The sequence below is a fragment of the Protopterus annectens genome, chromosome 8.part0, assembly GCF_019279795.1.
Source record: "Protopterus annectens isolate FY-2018-M chromosome 8.part0, PAN1.0, whole genome shotgun sequence".
Classification (NCBI taxonomy): domain Eukaryota; kingdom Metazoa; phylum Chordata; order Ceratodontiformes; family Protopteridae; genus Protopterus; species Protopterus annectens.
In genome coordinates this window covers 9,793,425-9,816,541 of record NC_056741.1, presented here as the reverse complement: position 1 = coordinate 9,816,541, position 23,117 = coordinate 9,793,425, and the positions used below count along the sequence as shown (strand labels likewise).

The window sequence follows — 23,117 nt, the reverse complement described above, 5'->3', positions numbered from 1 at the left end:
CAACAGCTCTGGGTTTGACATGGCCTTGTATGTTAAACAGAGATCTCCTATGAGCAGACGATATGTGACAGAGTATAGCTGGAGTTTTTTAGTCGGTCAGTATAGGGCATCTGCTTTAGACCTGTGATTCTTTTAGTGAGTTGTTTCCGCGGACTTTCCAGTTGTTGCAGATGTCTTGTGAGGTACATACCAAATGGGGCATTGAGGGATGAGTACAGTGGGACAATGACCTCCTTTTTTCTGGATGAAAAGCCCTTAGTGATGAAGTGTGCTACATAGAAGGATTTCCTGACTGTTGTGGCGATGTGGTTATCGAAGGTGAGACCACTGTCCACTTGTGTTCCTAAGTCTCTTATCACACTTTCAGTGTTTAGTGTACTGCCACCTATGTGGTAATTCATGGGTACATGTTTTTTCCCAAAGGGGATAACTATACACGTCTTGGCATTGAGCTTGAGCCCATGGCTCTGGCACTAAGCATCTGTTTCTGTAAGGCCCTTTTGTAGAATATCCACATCATTTGAGGATTCAATAACGGCTCCCAGTTTGCAGTCATTTGCGAACTTTGTTAGCCAGACTCACTTGGTGTTGGCCTGTACTACAGAGAAGTATATGCCAAATAAGAGCAGTCCCAGGGCTGACCCCTGAGGTACTCCAATTGTCATTTGTCTGGAGCTGGATTTGGAGTCGACTACTTTTACAGTGTGGGTTCTGTCAGTAAGCCAGCTGGCAACCCATCGAGTGACATAGGGATTTATGCCCAGCTTAGTAAGTTTATCTATGATTCCAGAGTTGGGGATGTTTTTGAAGGCCTTGGTGAGGTCCAGATAGGCTGTGTGGACCACCTTACCCTTGTCCACAGCACTGGAGACTGAGTCAAAGAAGTCAATCAGGTTCAGGAGACATGTTCAGCCCTTCACAAACCCAAACTGGGTGGGGTCCAGTGTTTGAAAGTTGCCATGTCTTTGTTTATAAGTTCCATGATAATATGTTCCATGGCCTTGCAGATCAGGCTTGTCAGACTGATGGGACGGTAGTTTCCAGGATCCAAGGTGGATCCCCCTTGTGGAGTGGGATAAATGCAGCTGTGCGCCACTAAGTGGGCACAAATCCTGAGGTGAGGTTATGATTAAACATGACACTTAGATGAGGTGTCAGTTCATTTTGCAGTTCATGTAGTACATGGCCTGGGATGTCGTCTGGTCCCATGGATGCTGTATTCTTAGCTTAGTTTTTTACCTGTGTGGTTGTGATTGCCAGAAATTGTCAATCTTTCAGTATTGAGATGGGCCCTTTAGGGGGTGTGAGGGGGGAGAAGTTGGCACTGAATCGATATGCCAGGATATTGGCACTGTCCTTGGGATCAGTATATTTAATGCCATTCTGTTGTAGTTCAGTGCAGATCTGAGCATTGCTATTTAGATTCTTGACATAGCTATAGAATGCCTTGTGGCTGTCTTTGGAATCATTGGCAATTTTGTTTTCGTAACTAGCTTTGAAGGATTTTATGAGGGATCTCAGCTTCTTACTGAGGCTGGTAAGGGAGTTTTTTGCATCCTGGGATTTTCCTCTTTTCTGCAATAGTTTCTTCCTTCTGTTGTATAGTTTGTTTATGGCAGGAGACCACCAGATTAGCTTCCTTTTTTTGGAGGAGAGTGTCTTGGTTCTATTTGGGATGGCACGATTCATGCATACGTGGATGTGCTCATACAGTGCCTTAGTGTAGGATTCAGCAGTCGAACTTTCAGTTCCCGTCTGCATGGGTGTCAAGAAGTTTGTCACCTCTGACTTGAGTAGCACGAAGTTCGCTTTGGAGAAGTTTTTTACAGATGTTTCCTTACAGATTTGGAGTTTGATGGGGGTTCTAGGTTAGTTTTCATACTAAAGTTGATCATTCTGTGGTCAGATCTTACCAAGGAGGTGTTTATGGATGGTAGGGAGCATCACTGGGTCTGTGAATTTTAGGTCTAGGACATTTGTAGCTCTTTTTAGGGAGCTAATTAGTTGCAAATACACAAACGATGAGACAAACAAATATAAGGAATGCAGAACACATAACTCATCACTAATACTGTTGATTATTGATGCTGGACATAGTATTAATCAGGAAAATGGAAAAAATAAGACTTCATTTATAACTACTTTTTCTATAGACAGTGAACTAATTAATTGGGTAATGCATAAAAATTGGATTTTAATGGATGAAGACAGTGTAGTTAAAGAAAAGGTTGGGGAAAGACCATTAATAGTGGTATAAGACGGGGATAAATCTTAAAAACAGTTTTGAATCCATGAATAATAACAATGAAACTCATCAGTATATGATGAATAAGTGCGGCTGTTACAACTATTTTAAGGACATTAGAACTGGGGAGACATTTTTGGTTAACAATCAAGAATTTAAGGTAAAATGAAGATATAATTATAACACAGTGGGTATAGTTTATGTGGCTTCATGGCAAATGTGCTATGGATTTTATATAGGACAGAGTGGAAATTAAAATGGAGAATATATGAACATACTTATGAGATTAGGAAATACACTTTTTAAACATAAACGTGAAAATCTGGCCCATGAATTTAAATGTATAGTTCTTGAAAAGGTTGTATTGAATCTAAGAGGGGGTCCTTGGGCTTTAAACCTAGAGAAAAAAGAACTATACTGGCAGCTTCACTTAAACTGGGAAGTTTGCCTTGGTGAATGAAGTTTCATCTATTACTTGCCTTTTAAAATTGAAGACTTGTATAAGATATTTTTTTCTCTAAAAAGGAAGGGATTGTTATTAGTTGACATACTGAATTTTAATAATGTTAAGAAGAAGTGATGTTGTTCACCATGTGTTTGATGAATTTATCACAATTGGTTGTATTTTCATAGGCTATGGTTCTTTAAATTTTAATAGCTGATGGAGGCTTGGTGGTCATGTGACTTTTAAGAATTCTTTAAAACAGCTGTTTATGGAATGATTTTTTTATCTCATGAATTCTTCTATAAAGTAAGGTGAAAGCGCTTATCTTTTATCAATAAACAACGGTATAAGTGACGAGTTACACAGTCTGCATTCGTTATATTAGCTAACTAGTTGCTCCATGGTGGTTGTGTCTACGGAGTCCAAAAGACCTCCGAGCAAGTGAATTATGGGCCGTGTAAGTCTCCCAGTTTATGGAGGGGTATTTGAAGTCATCATTAAGTATGGCATTAGGGTGAATGTTAAGAGATTCCATTAGGTTTAAATAGGAGGTGTGGCTTTCCAGACTCACATTAGGGGATCTGTAGCTGTCAAGGATATGACAGAGGGTTGCAACTGTGGCTAGCTGGGCATGTAGCAGCTTAAGTGAGTCATGTTGTTGGACCAGTCTAGCAGTGTACTTATCCTTTATGAACATTGAGACACCTCATCCCTTTGTTTTATCCTGGGCTGAGGGGGATCGAAATGTATGAAAGGCATTGTAGCCTTTGATAGCCGGGGTGCTCTCCATGGTTTTGAACCATGTTTCCCTGACTGCACTGGTTCCCCACCAGCTCAGAATAAAATAAAGGGAGGAGGCATCTCAGTGTTCGTAAGGGACAGGTACACTGCTAGACTGGTCTAACAACATGACTCACTTGTGCTACTCCATGCCCAACTAACCATCCATAGGTGCGACCCCCTACCATATCATTGTTGGCTACAGATCCCCTAACATGAGTATGGAAAACCACACCTCCCACCTAAACCTACTGGAATCTCTTAACATTCAACCTAATACCATACTTATGGGGGGGCTTCAACTACCCCTCCATAAACTTGGAGACTTATATGACTCATAATTCACTTGCTCAGAGGTTTTTGGACTTCATCAATGCAAACCCTGGAGCAGCTAGTTAGCTCCCCAATTAGAGATACAAATATCTAAGACCCAGTAGTCATGAAATTGGGGGGAGGCTGCTCCCTCCAGTGCATTAACTCTTCCCTGGTAAGATCTGACCACAAAATGATCTCCTTTAGTATTAAACCTAACCTAGAACCCCCATCAAACTCCAAACCTGTTAAGAACTTTGCTAAGGCCAATTACCTCAAACAGTGACAACTTATTAAATTTCCAAGCCCCTGTGAACCCAGATGACACTGAAGCCTACTCTCAGATGTATACAAAATCACTGTACAACCACATTCATAGCTGCATGGAGGAGGCAGTACCTGTCCGAGTCAAACCTATGATTATTGGCAAAAATAAGCCACCATGGTGGACCCTAGCATAAATAAGCTATTCGACAAAAGGAAAACAATCCTCTCCAAAGTCAAGAAGGAACAGACAAATCAGTGGAAAAAGACACTCACCAGGCTAAACAAACAAATTAGAGACCTGGTCAAATCTGTCAAAGCAAACTGTGAGGCAAAGGTAGCATTTCAGGTAAAAGATAACCATAAGTTTTTTTTTTAATTATGTTTGTAACTTCAGGGTTAACACTCAGCAACGTGCTGATTTAATCATGAACGGCAACACTTACAGCCAGCCTGAAACTATAGCAAACCTGCTGGCCAACAAGTTCCATTCAAACTTCTCACCGATCACCTCCGACCACACCCAAAGAAATACCTGTAACCATCCCCATATCAGTCATTGTGAGGGAATCGGTCCTTACCGCATTTGCTAAAGCCAAAAACACAGCCTCTATGGGTCCCAAAAACATTCCAGGATGCTTCCTATACAGCTTAAAACAGAATCTATCAGGGCCACTAGAATCCCTCTTTAATCACAGCCTTCAAATGGGCTTTATCCCAGAGGACTGAAGGACTGCAACAGTCATCCCTGTTCACAAGGGGGGGGGGGCATCAACTCACCCAGGGAACTACAGACCCATAAGCTTGACCAGTCTTATCTGCAAGGCCATGAAGATAATTGTCATGAACCCAATTAATAATGACATAGAAACCCTCCAAAAACCCTCCAAAAACTGGACCAGACCCAATTTGACTTTGTCAAAGGGAGGTCATGACTGATCAGTCTGGTGGACTTCTTTGAGAAGGTCATTAGGGCCATGGATGAGGGCAAAACAGTGCACACCATTTATCTAGACCTGGTCAAATCTTTCGACACAATCCCCCACTCAGGGATCATAGATAAACTTACTGAGTTAGGCATAAACCTCTACATCATCAGATGGATAGCCAACTGGGTCACTGACAGGACACATGTTGTCCAGATAGGTAAATCCACTTCCGATAAGAAATCTGTTACTAGTGGTGTCCCACAGGGTTCAGTGTTGGGACCCCTCCTGTTTGGTATATACTTCTCTGAAGTGAAGGCCAATGTTTGGGGGCTCTGGCTCACCATGCTCGCTGATGACTGTAAACTGGGAGCAGTCACTTAATCCCCATATGAGGCTGACATCCTACAAACAGGCCTAAAATGACAAACAACTGGTGCCAAAAACCATGGTCTGAAACTAAATGCTAAAAAATGCATAAGCATACCCTTTGGTACATCAGATATCCATGCAAAGTATAATATTGATAGTGCACCCCTAAAAGTAGACCCAGTGGTGAGGGGACCTAGGAATACAGACTAAAGCTAAACTTTGATCACCAGGTAACTGCAGTAGTGAGAAATCCTTCTGTGTGGCTGAACTTATAAATAAAGCATGGCGTCAAGATCAAAGAAAGTCATAGAGCCATTGTACTTGGCCCAAATCAAGCCCATAATTGAATGCAATGCTCCCCTCTGCTTGTACCTAACCAGGCACTTGCACCAATTAGAGCAGCCTCAGAGGTTTCTCACTAAAAATACAAAGTGTAAGATCCATGTCTTATGCAAACTGACTAAAGGTCTTATCCCTTTATTCCATCTCATATCGTTAGTTGAGAGGGGACTAAGGCATTCTCTGATCCAGCCCTGACAAAAATGTTACATATTCACAAGAAAAAATATACAAGGGTAACATGTTCTATGGACCTAAACCTTATTTCTGACTCTAACAGAACTTGCTGGAGGGACAGATTCATATCCCAAAGGCTGCCTCATCTATGGAATAAATTTCCCATCTTTGCACATACCTCACTCTCTTCAAAAAGTATTTAGATAAATGGATTGGGAACTGTAAATTCACTTTTGGGGTACTACCCAGGTCACTTATGGACAGATGCAGTCTGTAAAATGACTCAGGGCTTCAACACCTCAAAACTCACTACCCTGATACTACCCCATACCATACCTGGGGAATTAAGGTGTAATACTGTCATATCCTGATTATTACTGGCCAGGCTTGTAAAGGATCTTGCATCATTAGCCCATGGGTGCCGGAACCATAGAGCGAGGGGGGAAGGGGCACCCCCCCCCCAGTTTTGAGTAAATGGTTCATTCCCAAATTCATTCCATTTCCCGGCGGTTTTAATTTAAACTTCTTTCAGCTGACATTATCAGGTTGATGCCATTCGTTCCAGGAGCTGATGAGCAGAGCTGCCGTTCTTTCAGCTGACATCATCAGGTTGATGCCATTTGTTCCAGGAGCTGATGAGCAGAGCTGCCGTTCTTTCAGCTGACATTATCAGGTTGATGCCGTTCATTCCAGGAGCTGATGAGCAGAGCTGCCGTTCTTTCAGCTGACATCATTAGGTTGATGCCATTCGTTCCAGGAGCTGATGAGCAGAGCTGCCATTCATTTTGTATCCGGGACAGAGCAGAGCTGCCGCAATGTGGTGTGAGCTGCCATTTGTTTTGCATCCCGGAGCTGATGGACAGAGCTGCTGCTGGCTGTTCCTTCTGTATCCAGGACAGAGCTGCCACAATGTAAGTTGGAACAAGGTGTATGTAAGCATGCACGTATGCACATGAATAAGCTCTAATATCTGTGAATAAGTGCTTATGAGTTCATCTATCTACACATACATGTATATATCTATATATATATATATATATATATATATATATATATATATATATATATGTGTGTGTGTGTGTGTGTGAGAGAGAGAGAGAGTGTGTGAGAGAGACAGGCTATTAAAAGTTAACTGTGCTGCACAGCATACAGCTGAAATAGAGACAATCATTTGTATAGGATAGACAAGAAAAGAGCATACGGTCTTCACATGGACCGTGATCACACTTCAGGACTGAACTGTAAACCTGTATCTGTGGGGTGAAATCTTAATCACTGAGTAACTTTATTGCATGACGGCATAGTTTTTTGTCCAGGCTTTTTAACAACATAACTGATGGCCCTTTGTATTTGTTGACTTTTTAAAAATTTGCTAACCAGATAGCCCCCAAGGCACGTATGCCTGCTTTCGTGGATGAACCAGCCACACTCTCTTGTTATTTGGTACTAATTTTTAAGAATAAGGGTGATGTGCAGAGCTGTAGTAACTACAGAGGGATTAAATCGATCAGTCACTGCATGAAGTTATGGGAAAGAGTAGTGGAAGCTAGGTTAGGAAGGGATGTGATGATTAATGATCAACAGTATGGTTTCATGCCTGGAAAGAGCACTACAGATGTGATGTTTGCTCTGAGAGTGTTGATGGAGAAGTACAGAGAAGGTCAGAAGGAGTTGCATTGTGTTTTTGTAGACTTAGAGAAAGCATATGACAGGGTGGCTAGAGAGGAGTTGTGGTATTGTATGAGGAAGTCGGGAGTGTCAGAGAAGTATGTAAGAATGGTACAGGATATTACAAGGGTAGTGTGACAGCGGAGAGATCTGCGGTGGGAGTGACGGATGCGTTTAAGGTGGAGGTGGGGTTACATCAAGGATCAGCTCTGAGCCCTTTTTTATTTTGCAATGGTGATGGACAGGTTGACAGACGAGATCAGACAGGAGTCCCCGTGGACTATGATGTTTGCAGATGACATTGTGATCTGTAGTGAGAGTAGGGAACAGGTGGAGGACACCCTGGAGAGTTGGAGATATGCTCTAGAGAGAAGAGGAATGAAGGTCAGCAGGACTAAGACAGAATATATGTGTGTGACTGAGAGGGAGGATAGATGAATGGTGAGAATGCAAGGAGTAGAGCTGACTAAGGTGGATGAGTTTAAATACTTGGTGTCAATAGTTCAGAGTAACGGTGAGTGTGGAAGTGAGGTGAAGAAGAGAGTACAGGCAGGATGGAGTGGGTGGAGAAGAGTGTCAGGAGTGATTTGTGACAGATGAGTACCTGTAAGAGTGAAAGGGAAGGTCTAACAAGAGGGTAGTGAGACCAGCTATGTTATATGGGTTGGAGACGGTGGCATTGACAAAAAGGCAGGAGTTTGAGCTGGATGTGGCAGAGTTAAAGATGTTAAGATTTGCATTGGGTGTGACGAGGGTGGACAGGATTAGGAATAAGTATATTAGAGGATCAGCCCAGGTTGGAAGGTTTGGAGACAAAGCCAGAGAGGCAAGATTATGTTGGTTTGGATATGTGCTGAGGAGGGATGCTGACTATATTGGGATAAAGATGCTAAGGATGAAGCTACCAGGTAACAGGAAAAGAGGAAGGCCTAAGACAAGGTTTATGGATGTGGTGAGAGAGGACATGCAGGTGGTTGGTGTGACAGAGCAAGATGCAGAGGACAGGAAGTAATGCAAACAGATGATCTGCTGTGGCAACCCCTAACGGGAACAGCTGAAAGAAGATGATGAGAATCTACATTGCAACTGTTGACCAAGAAAAAAAAAATTAGAACTATAAAACAAGGCTTATTTTAGTTAACTTGTAGCCTTAACCATTGGTGTAAAGCTACCAGACCTAAATTTACTAACATTCTTAACCATCCTTTATTTCACTTTAATACTTAGAGATTTTCACCTTTCCCATTATTTAATTTATGAGAACAGTTAATGTTCTCTTGGTATTACGTGACCAGATATATTGCAATTTGTCTGCTGTTTCCTGGTCAGAATTGCTTTCCTGTCTACCTAAGCAAAGATATTTGCAGTGTGCCTGTATAGCTAATTAAATATGCACTTATTAATACAAGTAACGAGATAAATCACAAAAATACATTTTTGAACATGCCTGCGTAATCTAACTTGAAATATGCCTTATTAGTTAGGCACTGTCAAATATCTTAAAAACATAGCTCTCTGTTCACTCAGGCAGATAATATGGCAACTGCTTCCACAACAAGTGAGTTCATTTTATTAATCTGAATAGATCTTTTCTACCTGCTTCTGAGAAACACACAATGAAAGGTGATGTGATTATTCATAGGTTAGTACTAAGCTAACTGCCCTTGCGAGCCATTTTAAGCCTAGCCAATTATCCCTTGTGAGACTCAAACCCTGCACTTTGTGTTTGTAAGGCAAACACCTTAACCATTAGGCCACCCTCCCAATCCCAATTATTGATTATAAACAAATAAAATAACCATTTTTTTCACAGGCTACAGTAAAGATGCAGTAGAATGCATGTATTCTGTATTCATTGTCCTTATTCTATCCCTATTTTAAAATGAATGTACTACACTCAGACTTATAATTTCATAGTTTGCATTATGAATATTTTAAGTGTGACAAGTTATGATTTCATACAGCATCAGTTTAGGTGTTTAGGTGTAGAATAAATTTTGATAAAGACTTAGAAAATGCACCATTAAATACAGCAGTGTAGCATAAAAAGACTTCAGAAATATGAAATAAATCTAGTCCAGTTCAAAAGTTCAATGGTTAATGCAACTGCTATTGCTTCAAACAGCCCAGATACAAGAAATGGGTTTCTGTGGCTGGCGTGATACATTTTTAAACATCAATTTCTGAAATTTCTGTTGACCAATATAAATCAGATAAGTACGCTTTGAAAATAAGTTCAGTGAGAATAAAAAAAAATGTTTTGATTGCTTACAGTCCTTTTTTAAATATTTGCTTTCAGAATGCAGATCGAGACTTCTTTAATATTCAAAAGGGCAGGAGCCTCAGTGCATGAAAAATGCAACTATTAAATCATTCAGCTCTCTTGAAATATCTTTTGTTCTTGAAAAAAAATTAGCAAACAAATCTGCCACATCACTTGAAAAGAAAATGTGCTCATAATTATCCAGCTTTTCCTCTAGTTGCTTGAACATTCAATTGCTGTATGAAATCATAACTTGTCACACTTACAATATTCATAATGCAAACTATGAAATTATAAGTCTGAGTGTAGTACATTAATTTTAAAATCAGCATAGGGTTGGGAGGGTGGCCTAATGGTTAAGGTGTTTGCCTTACAAACACAAGGTGCAGGGTTTGAGTCTCACAAGGGATAATTGGCTAGTCTTAAAATGGCTCACAAGGGCAGTTAGCTTAATACTAACCTCTGAACAATTTTGTGATGGGGTCCTTAATTACAAACACAAGGTGCAGGGTTTGAGTCTCACAAGGGATAATTGGCTAGTCTTAAAATGGCTCACAAGATAGTCATCCCCTTTGGCAAAAACAAAGTGCCCACAAATTACCACATAGGTGGTAATCCATTAAGTACAGAAGAAGTCATTAGGGACCTGGGGACCCAAGTTGATAGCAATCTCTCATTTGACAACCATGTGGCCAAAGTGGTTAGAAAAACATTTTATATAGCCCACCTAATCATGAAGGGATTCACATCTAGATCAGGGGAGGCCATCATGCCTTTACTCATCCCTCATCAGGCCCATAATTGAATACAATGCCCCTTTTGGGATGTACCTTACCAGACACCTGCAGCAACTGGAAAGACCCCAAAAGTACCTCACCAAAAGGATCAAAGGGCTCAAACAGATGCCCGGTTAAAGAAACTCCAGCTCTACTCAGTGGCATACCGCCTGTTCAGAGGCGATCTGTGCCTGACGTCTAAAGCCATGTCCAACCCGGAATTAATGGACATGCTGCACCTCAGAAAATCCAAATCCCATCGAGCTACGTGCTCGAGAGACTTGAACCTCAGCACTGAAATAAATAGGACATGCTGGAGGGACAGATTCATAACCCAGGGGCTCCCTTCACTCTGGAATAAAATCCCAGTCCAGGTTAGGCAGAGTCCCACATTGACTCTCTTCAAGAGGAATCTTGATGAGTGGATGGGAGATCGGTTTACCCGGCTATCACTTCTAAGTCACTGTTAGACAGAGGCACAGTATACTAACCTCGAAAAGGGCATAGCAAAATTAATTTAAAATGGGTGGCGAAAGCCAAACACACTCTGGCTAGGCTTATAAATGCCCTAGGGCAGATAGCCTAGTATGAACCTATGAACCTATGAACCTATAAGGGCAGTTAGCTTAATACTAACCTCTGAACAATTTTATGATAGGGTCTTTAATTAGGCAGTTGTCTATTTATTTTGAATAAATAGAAGATTGGACTGGAAAAAGCACCAAGTGGAAACTTGGGTGGCAGCAGTGGGGAGCGGGAAAAGGAGCTCATTACCTTTCACAAACTGCTAATCACTGTAAATGGCCACCTAGGCCAAAAGTGATTGCAAAAATTATTATCAAGCATGAAAGCATACAAATATCTCAGACTACATAAAAATAAAGGAGAGAGATGGGGAAAGAAAGATACTTGGTAGTAAAATAACTAGACTGGAAAGTTTAATGCGAATGAAGCACAGTCAGGGCTCTTCAGAGTCCTGTAAGGCAAGGGAAGAAAAAAAGGAATGGATTTTGTCATTTCTGGATGAATATATCGGAGAAACCCATATCAAATACCAGAAACTGCTCTTGGCAATTTGTTAGAAAAAGCTCTTTGATGCATTGCTATTATTGTTTTCCTGGCTCGGCCATCTGTGTATAACAAGATAGCTGGATCAAATAAGTGCTCTTTAATGCTTATATATTAAAAAAAAAAAAAAAAAAAAAGACGACTGTATCATAGGGTCTTAAAAGTTCAAGTTCGTTCCTCAAAGTTCCACATTGAAAGACTCTGTCACACATTCAGTGTTAGGAATTTTTTTAATTGAAATCCATTGTAAATAGAAGTGAATCATATTAATTCATTAAAAGATCTTCTTTATAAGTAAAACCAGCTTATGTTAACCATCTTATGACCTTCCTAGCTGAAGTTGTTAGTAAGCCATTAGTATGTGTTCCACATTTTGCCCATTTGTTCCACATTATGAGGGCTAGTGTTCCTCATTTTGGACATGGAAGGTTGAGAGCTATGGACTGTATTGGTAGTTCATCTAAGTGGAATGGGACAAAGGCCCAACCTATCAGTATGAAACTTGGATGATACAATGTTTTTTCAGTTTTAACCACAAGTTCAAATGTTATGCCTGGAGCTAAGATTTCAAGGATAGATCAATGTCAGGGCTAATAAACAGGCCAGGCCAAATGAAGACATAGAGCTTGCGGCCATAAAAATCATATCACTGTAGCCGGCCACTGAAGCTCTACTTCATGAATTCTTTACAGGGCTAGGCCCCAGTGATCCCAAAGCCATTTAAGGCTTTCTTTGTTGACAGACAAGTTGGAAGGTGTCAGCAAGAAACTGTGACGTTCACTAAAAAAATGTTCTGTTTACTTTTTGCCCAGCTTAGAGGACAATATTCAGAATGTCCTTGTATAGCAAACAGGTCTCTACACTAGAATAATGTTAGACATGACCATAAACCCTGTACCTTGAGTAGAGATAACAGCCTAAAGTCCCTACCCACCACCACTTGTGAAAGCTTTCCAGATTTATGCCTCATATATTTACTCTATTCCTCATAAAATCTGTGGTTTTCAGCATTTTTGTGGCAAATCAGTGAAAGATTGAATTCACTAAATAATGACAGGCATTTGAATTTCAGACTTCATATTCTTCAGAAAATAAATGGTAACACAAAACCTTTCATTCTAGCAATTTTCTAAATTTATAATATCAGTATTTGAAATTTGTCCATATATTTGGGGCTGTATTCCCCCATTATTGGCTTTGTCCAGGTTTTTTGTGCTAAGAGGTTGAGAGCTATGGTGAGAAGTGAGAACTGAATTCAATAAATGATAGCCATTTAAGTTTCAGTCTTCCTCGCTTTTAGGAAACTGCTGATTTGGCATACTGGTATGTTGATCTGACTGTAGTGCACAGGGTCCTTTGTTCAAGACTTGGCAGTAAAACACATGGTGGTAACACAATATTTTATTCTAGCAACTTTCCAAAATTATGCAAGCAATGTTTAAAATGTGACCCTGGTTTTGGGCTTTTGCCCCCCCCCCAATACATTTTGGCTTTTTCCAGATTTCTTGTGCTACAAAGCTGACAGATTTAGTTGAGTGTCAAGTTGATTTTACAAGGAGCTGAGAACTTCAAGGGAAGAGAAGTTCAGTGCTATGTATACTAAGATGTTTGCATTGTTATAGCACAACAGTTAGTATACTTGCTTTTGATGCAGAAGGCTGTGGGTTCACCTCCCACAGTATGCAGATAGATCACTAATACTGTACTGTGTCGTACTTTAAAGGGAGTGGATGCTGCAGTCCTATGAATGTTCTCCTTTGGAGGAGTTATCTAGTAACTATGTTTCTGTTATCAGTTTGCCATCCATTTTCCATTGCAAAATTACTAGCGTGTCTTTTTTTTAATGTAGCATAGGCAATTTATTCTTCAAGGCCAACAGGCACTTTATTTGTAGATGAAACAATGAAATATAAAGTTGTTTGCTAGCAGCAACTTCTTCATTAGTTACAGATCCCTTTATTGTGGAATTATTTAGATGACTTCTGCAGATATTATGCATATTTACTAATATTGGTGGATTGTAATGACAAAAGTTTGAGTGGCCTTTTATGGTTGAAATTTTCTGAAATGGGTAGTTTTGTCATTATTGGTTCATATATTGCTTACTAGAAGTGTTCCAAACTGCAAATTTAAACACATTCTAACAATTGCTGCTGTATTATACAAGGATTATAGTTTAATACAATCAGGAAGGTGACTCAAAGAATGCATACATGTATGCTTACTCACAGGATGCAGAAGATCAAAATAGGGGAAGAGACCAGTCACCAATGGAGTCCCCCAGGGTTCAGTGCTGAGACTTTTTCTGTTTGGCATATGCATCTAAAAAGCAGAAGGAAATACAAAAGGGAATGGCCAACTAAGCTTGAGATGACTGCAAGCTAGGAGCTATGGAATCCCCAAATAACTTAGCCATCATGCAGAAAGGTTTGTCCCAAACCATAACTGGTGCCAGATTCATGAATTGAAAATAAACTCCAAGAAATACATTATTGTATCCTTTGGGAAGTCATCTTCTCCAGGGAACTGCCAAATTAACAATGCCACCTGAGAACTGACCCAGTTGCTTGGCATTTGGGAGCTTGTGCGTACAGTGACCTAACCTTTGGCCAACATGTGCCCAGAGTCATAAGAAAGCTTATAAACACATTGATTATGACTAGATCTATTGATGTTATTGTCCCCTTTTACAAAGCCCTCATTAGGTTAATCATTTTGTATAATGCCCACTTTTGGCATGTATCTGTCCAGACCTATGCAACATCTCTAGATCTAGTCAAAATCAATTTTAGTAAGGATATAAGTCCTAAACAATAGGTCTTGCATGGACACCTCAAAGATTTATCACTATACTCAGTATCCTACAGAGTGACATGTCTGGTATACATGGCATCCTCCGACCTAATACAGATAGACCTACTGAACATCAACAAGTCAAATGGCATCAGAAATACTCAGTCCAGGTATCTAAACTGAATGTTGTGGAGAGATGGATATATATCACCGAGGCTATCACTGTTCCAGAACATACTATCCATTCAAGTAAAACAAAGCTCATCCCTGTCCACATTCAAATGCAACTTGGAGCTAAGGATGGATAATATAAAATGTACTCCAGGATTGCCCCTCATGCCACTAATGGATAGAGGCAGTTCCTAAATACTGCATCCCTTACATGGGTCCACTCAGATTATCTATACTATGATCACATTTATTCTCACAAGTCTAATATACAGTTATCAGCCATGTGAGAGGTAAGACCAATCAGGAAATGTTAATTCAAGCACTAAAAGGGAAATTGGCTAAGCTTAAAATGTCCCCCAAGTGAACCCATATTGTGGTAGTAAATACTTTTAAAAAATTGCCCTTTTTAGATCACTAAGTGTCCCTTTCACACTCCCCCCCCCAGTCTTCATCAGCTTCTGGCGCCTATGCATTAGCCTAGTAATCACCTATGAACCTATGAAGCACTTGTATTACTTTCATTCCTAGTTTATTTGAGCCATTTTTAATAAATAGCATTATAAGCTTTTTTTTTTCACTAAACTATGGTTAAAATAAATTTAGTGCATTACTCAGTGATGTTAACTTAGGGATCATACCTCTGGACATGTGGGGTGATGCATTCATTAAAGTCTATGGAAGCACTTCATATTTTCCCTAAGATGATGCCACTGAGGTTAAAGTTTACTGTTTATCCTCATTGGATCAATCTTAGTGAAAGTGGTACTTTGTTGTTAAAAAAGGAGCAACCAAAAACATTAACCTAATTGGCAAAAATGCTGTTGGCCACTTTATGCACCACATACCGCGCTGATAAGGTAAGTTATTCTTTTGGGAATAAATCACTTTAAAACTAAATACATGCTATTGTGTTATGAGAAAACAATAAAACGCAATAAGATACTAAGGCTATATATTCAATTTAATATTTACTCCTCGAGTAAAACATATTAGGGAGTAGAACGAGAAAGGATGAAATAGAAAGAATAAGAACAAGAGAAAAAAGTAGGGAATTTTTAGAGTGGTCAATGGAAGGTAAATAGCATAGTATGAGCTGTAAAGGATTAATTGTAATATTCTTTAGGAAGTTAGTTGGAGCAGAAGGTAAGGAGGAATCCATATTATGTAGATAAAAGGAGTTAGGTTATGTGACCAGAGGGATGGAATTCCATTTTGCCCATTTGAGATGTGTTTTCAGTTGGGTACAGAATTTGAAGCATTTCTTAATATCTTTGAACTGTTTAGGAAGTGATTCCTCATAATAACTCAGCAAAATGTCCCTGAAACTGAGACCTCAAGTACACAGACTTTTTGTAAAAATACAGAAAAACATTTCATTGGAGTAACAAGCCACTGCGTGTAATCCTTACACCTCCTTACTATTTTAACACCATGGGCACTGCACCTTGGAGAAAGGTAAATCGCCGGTAATATTAAAATCACATTTATACGATGTTGCTGCAAGTCCAGAAAAGCAAAAGCATCATGCTTATTTGAAATGAGCATAAAATTAACAGCAACGTCCCTTTCGGCAATAAAGCATGAGTGACAGTGACTTGAACAATGCAGTCTTTAGTATATTTTTTCAGAGTGACCTGCTGGAGTGGACTGTTACTTTACAGTGGAAAAATTATATTCATCAGGATGCATTGGGAACTGTGGATTTATCTCAGGATTAAGAAAGGATTGCAGCAAGTGATAAGCCTTACTACAAGCAGCCAACCCTTTGTGGTAGCCTTTTCCTATTCAGAGACTGCCCTACTACACTGGTTTCACCATGGTTGGAGGTTCTAACAGCCATGTTACAGGATAATGAGGCAGTCTGTCAAAGTGGTTAATGCTAATTAACCACTTGCTTCCCTAAAAATGCTTGCAGCTACTGATTCAAGCTGCTTAGTGACTGATTTAAGGAATCTCTGAGCTGCGAAAATTAACATGTCTGAGAATTAAATTTAACTTGTTCAAAATGCTGCAGTTATCCACTGAAGTCAATGGGACAGGTTGAGTTTCAGGTATGTTTAACAAAGTTCAGCAGAGAGGTAGTGGTGAGTTGTGAGTGGTGTGTGTGTGTGTGTGTGTGTGTGTGTGTGTGTGTGTGTGTGTGTGTGTGTGTGTGTGTGTGTGTGTGTGTGTGTGTGTGTGTGTGTGTGTGTGTGTGTGTGTGTGCGTGTGTGTGTTTGTGTTTGTGTGTGTGTGTGTGTGTGTGTGTGTGTGTGTGTGTGTGTGTGTGTGTGTGTGTGTGTGTGTGTGTGTGTGTGTGTGTGTGTGTGTGTGTGTGTGTGTGTGTGTGCGCGCGTGTGTGTGTGTCTGTGCGTGTGCCTGTGTGTATAAATAACAGCATACCCCATCTCTGTGATAATAATTATTAGAATGGAAGGTGGAGAACTGGGTAACTAATTACACCAACACATACTGTTAGAAGATAATCCACTTCTTCTTCTTCTTCTTTCGGCTTGAGCCAAAAAAAAACAAATATAATGAGCAGTTCTTTAAACTATAAAGCTACTTATTTTATTCACAAAATATTATTCTGTTACAAATACTATGTAGCTGTGACTGCCTAGCCTTGTGATTAGCCAACATGGTCTTACCTGCTGTACAGTATCTTTTATACTATTAAAAGTAATTTTATTCTGGAATTTTAAGTCATGCCCATAAGACATAAATACTGTTTTTAACTACAATACATATTCATTTTCTGCTTGTTCAGACTACAGCAGTCCTCAATGTCAAGAGCAAACTCATTGAAGCTACATTTTTTGTTTATTTATCCCCTTTCCCCAGAAGGGATGTCACCAAGAAGGATGTTGATATGATGGAGGGGTGAGGGTCAAAGTCCCCAATGTCACAAGATGGGGATAAAATATAAATCATGTTACTGGAAACAAAGGATCATTTTATTATTGCAATAGGTATACTCACTTGCAAGACTTGATAAACTCATTCCTGGTAACCATTTGAAATCTCAAGATCTGCTACAGCATGTCCCAAAACATGGAGACCGAATGGCTAAAAAAGTGCAGTTACATGCATTTAGTTCAAGATGGCCATTTCCTGGAACACTGAGGTATGGTAATCTTGGAGTTGGTATATATAAGTTTGGGAAGTGTGGGGGGGCTTTTTCTCCTCACATCAGGAAGTGCAGGGGGGCTTGTCCCTTGCAAAAAAGACATTTAACGGAGAATGTTCATATTTGAAATTCGGTCTCCTCCTAAGTTTCAATGTTTTTTTTTTCCATGTGTTTAAATTTGACATTATGAGTTCCAACATTTCAATAATGAGCCCTCATTCCTAGAGCAATCTTCACTCACTTATTCTCATTGCAACTACACCACTAAAAGTCCATTTTACATTCTATGTTGCAGCCACTTGCAGTTCTGTTTCCACTTGCAGATCCTAATTCAAATAACATTGTTTCTAAAAATACTGGTTTTACACAAACAAGTTTATAAATTTAGAAAGAAAGCTACGAGGGTGACTAGTGTTCTCATAACCTGACCTGTATCAGGTGAGCACCTAGATAAATTCTGGCTTCCCCATGACCCTAAACTGAATTAAATGGGTTAAGAGGGTAAATGGGGGATAAATAAATTAATATCCATCCATCCATCCATCCATCCATCCATCCATCCATCCTTCCATCCATCCATCCTTCTATCCATCCACAACCTCTTTTCCCATTTTTGCACATGGGGTCAGGGTAAATTAATATGTGCAATACAAACAAAGGAAATAATTCAAGAACATACAGTACCCTTTTTATTTTTGTTTCTGGGAAAGGAATAATTTTTCATTACATACCTTTTTAACCTTTTTTGTGTGTCAAATAGTAGACAATAGAATCGTCAGTGGTAGAGTAGACTCTTTATCAAAAATGTTCAGATTTCCTTAATTCTTTAGGGCAGGGATCTTTCAGTTGTGGTACCTATAGAAGAAAACAGTCATTCATAAAAGATAAAAAATGCAAATCTGAGTAAAAATATAATAAATAAAACTATCAGCATTTAGTTCCACCTATAAACAAAACAAGACAGAACAGATCATAACCCCATTCCTTAAAGTTGCTAAGTACAGTTTAAGAATAAATGTGGGGGAGCTTTATTCATGGAAAGTGTGAGAACACTGGGAGGCAACATTTGAAATGGCTTTATTTGGAATGGCTTCATGCAGTTATTCAGGAAGTATAAACATCAAGCAAGATTAAAAAAAATGTCTATATGAAAATCACAAAAGAGAAAAAAGGCTGAATCAAAAAGATGACACTTTAATGTTAGTCCAAACAAGCTGACATCTCAACATAAAAATACTTTCTAAGGGCTGTAATTCAGAAATGATGTTAAAGTTTTTTAACACATTATACTAAGTAAAATTAATTATCTCATTAAGTGAAAACTCATGTTCATTAAAATAACACCCCAAATGGGATAACTAGAAAAACAGCTTAAATAAAGTTAAATACCCAAACTGCCTGCAGTGTTCAAACCTAGAACAAAGTGTAACGTATTTCAGAATAAACTGTGATTTCCCAGTAAATAATGCATTTGAGGAGGAGCCCACCATAGAAGAAGTAAGAACAGCACTAAGGAAAATGAAGTCAGGTAACGCAGCAGGCTCAGATGAGGTCACAGCAGACATGATAAAAGATGAGTGAGACAGGGGAGTAATGCCTCCTGAGGGTAATTTTAGCAGTATGGAAAGAAAGATGTATACAAGATGAGTGGAGAATAAGTATACTAGTGCCAGTATATAAGAACAAAGGGAACATTCACAACTGTGGGCAATACAGAGGTATCAAACTTTTTGTTACTCATACCAACTCTACTGTCGGAGAAGTAACATCTGTTTTTATTTTTTTCCTTTTAATTCTTATACTATAGACATGTGTGAATGCATTTCTAACAATGTTGGCCAAGCAGGTGTACAAATTGGTAATGCCTTCTGGGAACTTTATTGCATGGAGCATGATATTTAGGTCCTGTCACACTGCATGAAAGTTCTGCAGAGGGTGAGTGATAAATGAATATGCAGAGTGTTAGAAAAATAAATTGGAGATGAGCAGTTTGGATTCAGATCAGGATGCATCACAACTGACCCAATGCTTGCAGTGAAGTAGATACTTGAGAAGAAACTAGAATGAGGAAAGAGGCTTACTGGGCATTCCTAGACTTGGAGAAAGCATAGGACAAGGTGCCAGTAAAGCTAATTTGGCAGTGCTGCAGTGATTCAAAGTCCCAGAAACATTGGTAGAATTAGTGCAGGCTATGTACAAGGACCCAATGACTTGAGGACAAATAGTGTTTGGTTTCATAGAGGGGTGCCTACTGGGAGTGGTTGTGCACAGGATTCAACTCTGAGCCCACTGCTGTTCATACTGGTGAAGGACTGCATTAGCTAATTGGTTGGAGGGGACAGATCAACAAAGTTGCTGTATGCAGATGATGTGACACTACAAGAAGACTCTGAACAAGAACATCAGCAAAGGATGGGGAAATGGAATGCAAAACTGAAGAAACATGGGATGAAACTGAGTACAGATAAAACAGTTGTAGTGGCACCAAATTGGGGGAATCAGAAGAAGAAGCTGAGAACTGAGATAGAAGGGAAAACAGTTGAACCGTTTAACAGCTTCAAGTATCTGTTGGTGTGGTTGAGGGAAAATGAAAGTCTGAATGTGGATGTGAAAGATAGAATCAGAGGAGTTGCAGCTAATTGGCACAGAGTGTCAGGTGTAGTGCATGACAAAAGAATGCCAAGGAAGCTGAAGAATAAGGTGTATGAAACAGCGGTGCAACCAGTACTGCTGTATGGTGCAGAAACAATGGCAGTAAAGGCAGAGCAGTTGAGGAATCTAAAAGTGATGGAGATAAAGTGCCTGAGATGAGTGGTAGGATGGACACTCTGGGACAGACAAAGAAATTAAGACATATGGGCAGAAGTCAAAGTAGCTCCAATTGCATAGAAGGTGAAAGAGAACAGATTACAATGGTTTGGGCACATGTGCAGAAAATCAAAAGACAATCTAGTGAAGATTTAGGACAGACAGGAAGAAGGTAAGCAGAAATGAGGGTGTCCAAAAGAGGCAGATGGATTGGATGAGATGGATTGGATGAGAGAAGTCCTGTGACAATCAAGCATGAGTGTCAAAGAAGGTGACGCTGACAACAGAGAGATGGTGGCAGTTGACACCACACCCCGACCACAAGTAGAACATGGTTAAAAGGGGGGTTGATAACGATGATGTGTATTCCACATTTTTATCCAATTTATCAAAAGGATTGCACAACACTACACATTTGAATGAATCAATGTTCCCACAAGATATTAGTAAAAATTTCCTGAAAGCACTAAATGGTGAGCTACACTTAATTTCACTAAAATGTTCATGTAAATTCACTTTAACTTTCCTTACTGTCTTCCTAGTACACAAAAAGATGGAATATAATTACAAAACATGCAACAAACTGCATTTTGTGTTTCACAACTGCACCTAGAAGTTAATTAATGTTTGTTAATTATCTAATAATGTACTTTACAGCAGTGTGTGGCTATGGTGATCCCAGCATGAGTAGCAGCCAGGTATTAGCCACTTACGTGAATCCGACTATTCATTCATAGTAGCCAGGTAGTAGCCACTTAAGTGAATCCCACTATTCATTCATAGTAGTCAGGTAGTAGCCATTTAAGTGAATCCCCACTATTCATTCATAGTAGCCAGGTAGTAGCCACTTAGGTGAACTCCCCACTATTCATTCATAGTAGCCAGGTAGTAGCCACTTAGGTAAACTCCCCACTATTCATTCATAGTAGCCAGGTATTAGCCACTTAAGTGAATCCCCACTATTCATTTTCAAAAAGCTAATTCTTTCTTTTGATGAAGTACTGCTTGATTAGCTACTGTTTAGACTAACTTCAGAATACCTCCCTAAATACTTTATCTGTAAATTGTCAGGGTATACATCTGTAGTTTCTCCTCAAGTGCTTTCACTGCAAGCACTTTGAGCTGACATTTTTCTTGTAAAACCACCCAAAAAATTTTACCAATATCTAGTTGCACACAGGACAAACAGTTTGTGCAGTGACAAACATTGCCCCAGTGTTGCAAATCAGACACTCCTGACTTTACTTTATATTCTCACCAAAACCATGTAACCAATAAAAAAGGGCCTGCTGCCATTGCTATGAACTTTTGCACTATCTCTGTTAACCAGCTTGGTAGATATGTAGACATTGCGTAATGCTTGCTGACAATCAGCTAATTCTTAACAAACTGATAAGGTATGTGAGGGATGTATTTACACAATGTTATTGCAGGCAAAGCTCTCACATAAAAGCACTCCTAATGTCAATCAGGCAGACATTCACAACCCTCTGACACACACTTATTAAAAAGAGTACCATGAACCATAGAGAACTAATCATATCTCTGGATTGTGATGCTTCATTGGCTAAAGGGGAACCGGTAATAGGTTACTGTAAAGTCATGACCCAAACTCCAGCAGCTGTAGCAGCAAAAAACAGCAACAATGCCGTTTGACTAATAACCGGGCACACACTACCAGTGTAGATAAGACTGCATCTCTCCATAATGCAGTGATGCAACTACAAGGGACCAACCAAAGCACCTCAGCTGTGGCTAAACCACCAATAACCATGGCAAAAAATACTGTACACTGACAGCCACCCACACATGTAACACACCACACAAACAAAATCAGCACAACACAAGGCACACACACACACACACACACACACACACACACACACACACACACACACACACACACACACACACACACACACACACATGCTGTAATACCCATAAACACAGAGATAAGTGCTCCTTTTGTAGCATGCATTGGATACACCCCACACACATGCACAGCACAGCTGCATTCACTGAGATAAAAAGTATACATCACATGAGGGAAAGATGAACAAATCCCATTCTTGTGAAATCTGCTGCCTCATTCACACTCTCATTGCCCCTTCATCTCAAAGGAATATTTCAGAAAATGTGTTAGCAAACAAATAAAAGAGTGCCTGTTTTAAAATGAGCAGCTATGGCACTGCCCAGAATCCATACAGGATTCTGGCAATAATTTCTATGACCATTTCATTCATCTTAATGTTGTTCACTTCATCCTGGTCAGTTCAGTTAAAACTGATATCTGTTGTTTATAATAACCTCGTCAGTGTACATCTGCTCCTCACCTGCCCCTGCTACTGAACGCTCTTACACCTCATCTGCTACTGAACATTTACACCTAACCAGTTACTGAACACTCTTACACCACATTTGCTACTGACCACTCTTACATCACACCTACTACTGACCACTCTTACATCATACCTGCTACTGACCACTCTTAGCTCACACCTCCTACTGAGCACTCTTACACCTCATCTGTTACTGAACACTCTTACACCTCACCTGCTACTGAACACTCTTACACCTCACCTGTTACTGAGAACTCCTACA

General features: G+C 39.7%; 1 protein-coding gene across 2 annotated transcripts in view; it reads right to left on the bottom strand.

Annotated features, from left to right (window-relative positions):
* Positions 1-23,117, bottom strand: part of SCNN1A (sodium channel epithelial 1 subunit alpha) — a 307,957-nt gene that overhangs the window by 157,526 nt on the left and 127,314 nt on the right. For both annotated transcript variants that reach the window (XM_044079561.1, XM_044079562.1), the window contains one exon: positions 18,440-18,563. The gene's annotated coding sequence lies outside the window, so the exon portion shown is untranslated. The remainder of the gene's footprint in view (positions 1-18,439; positions 18,564-23,117) is intronic.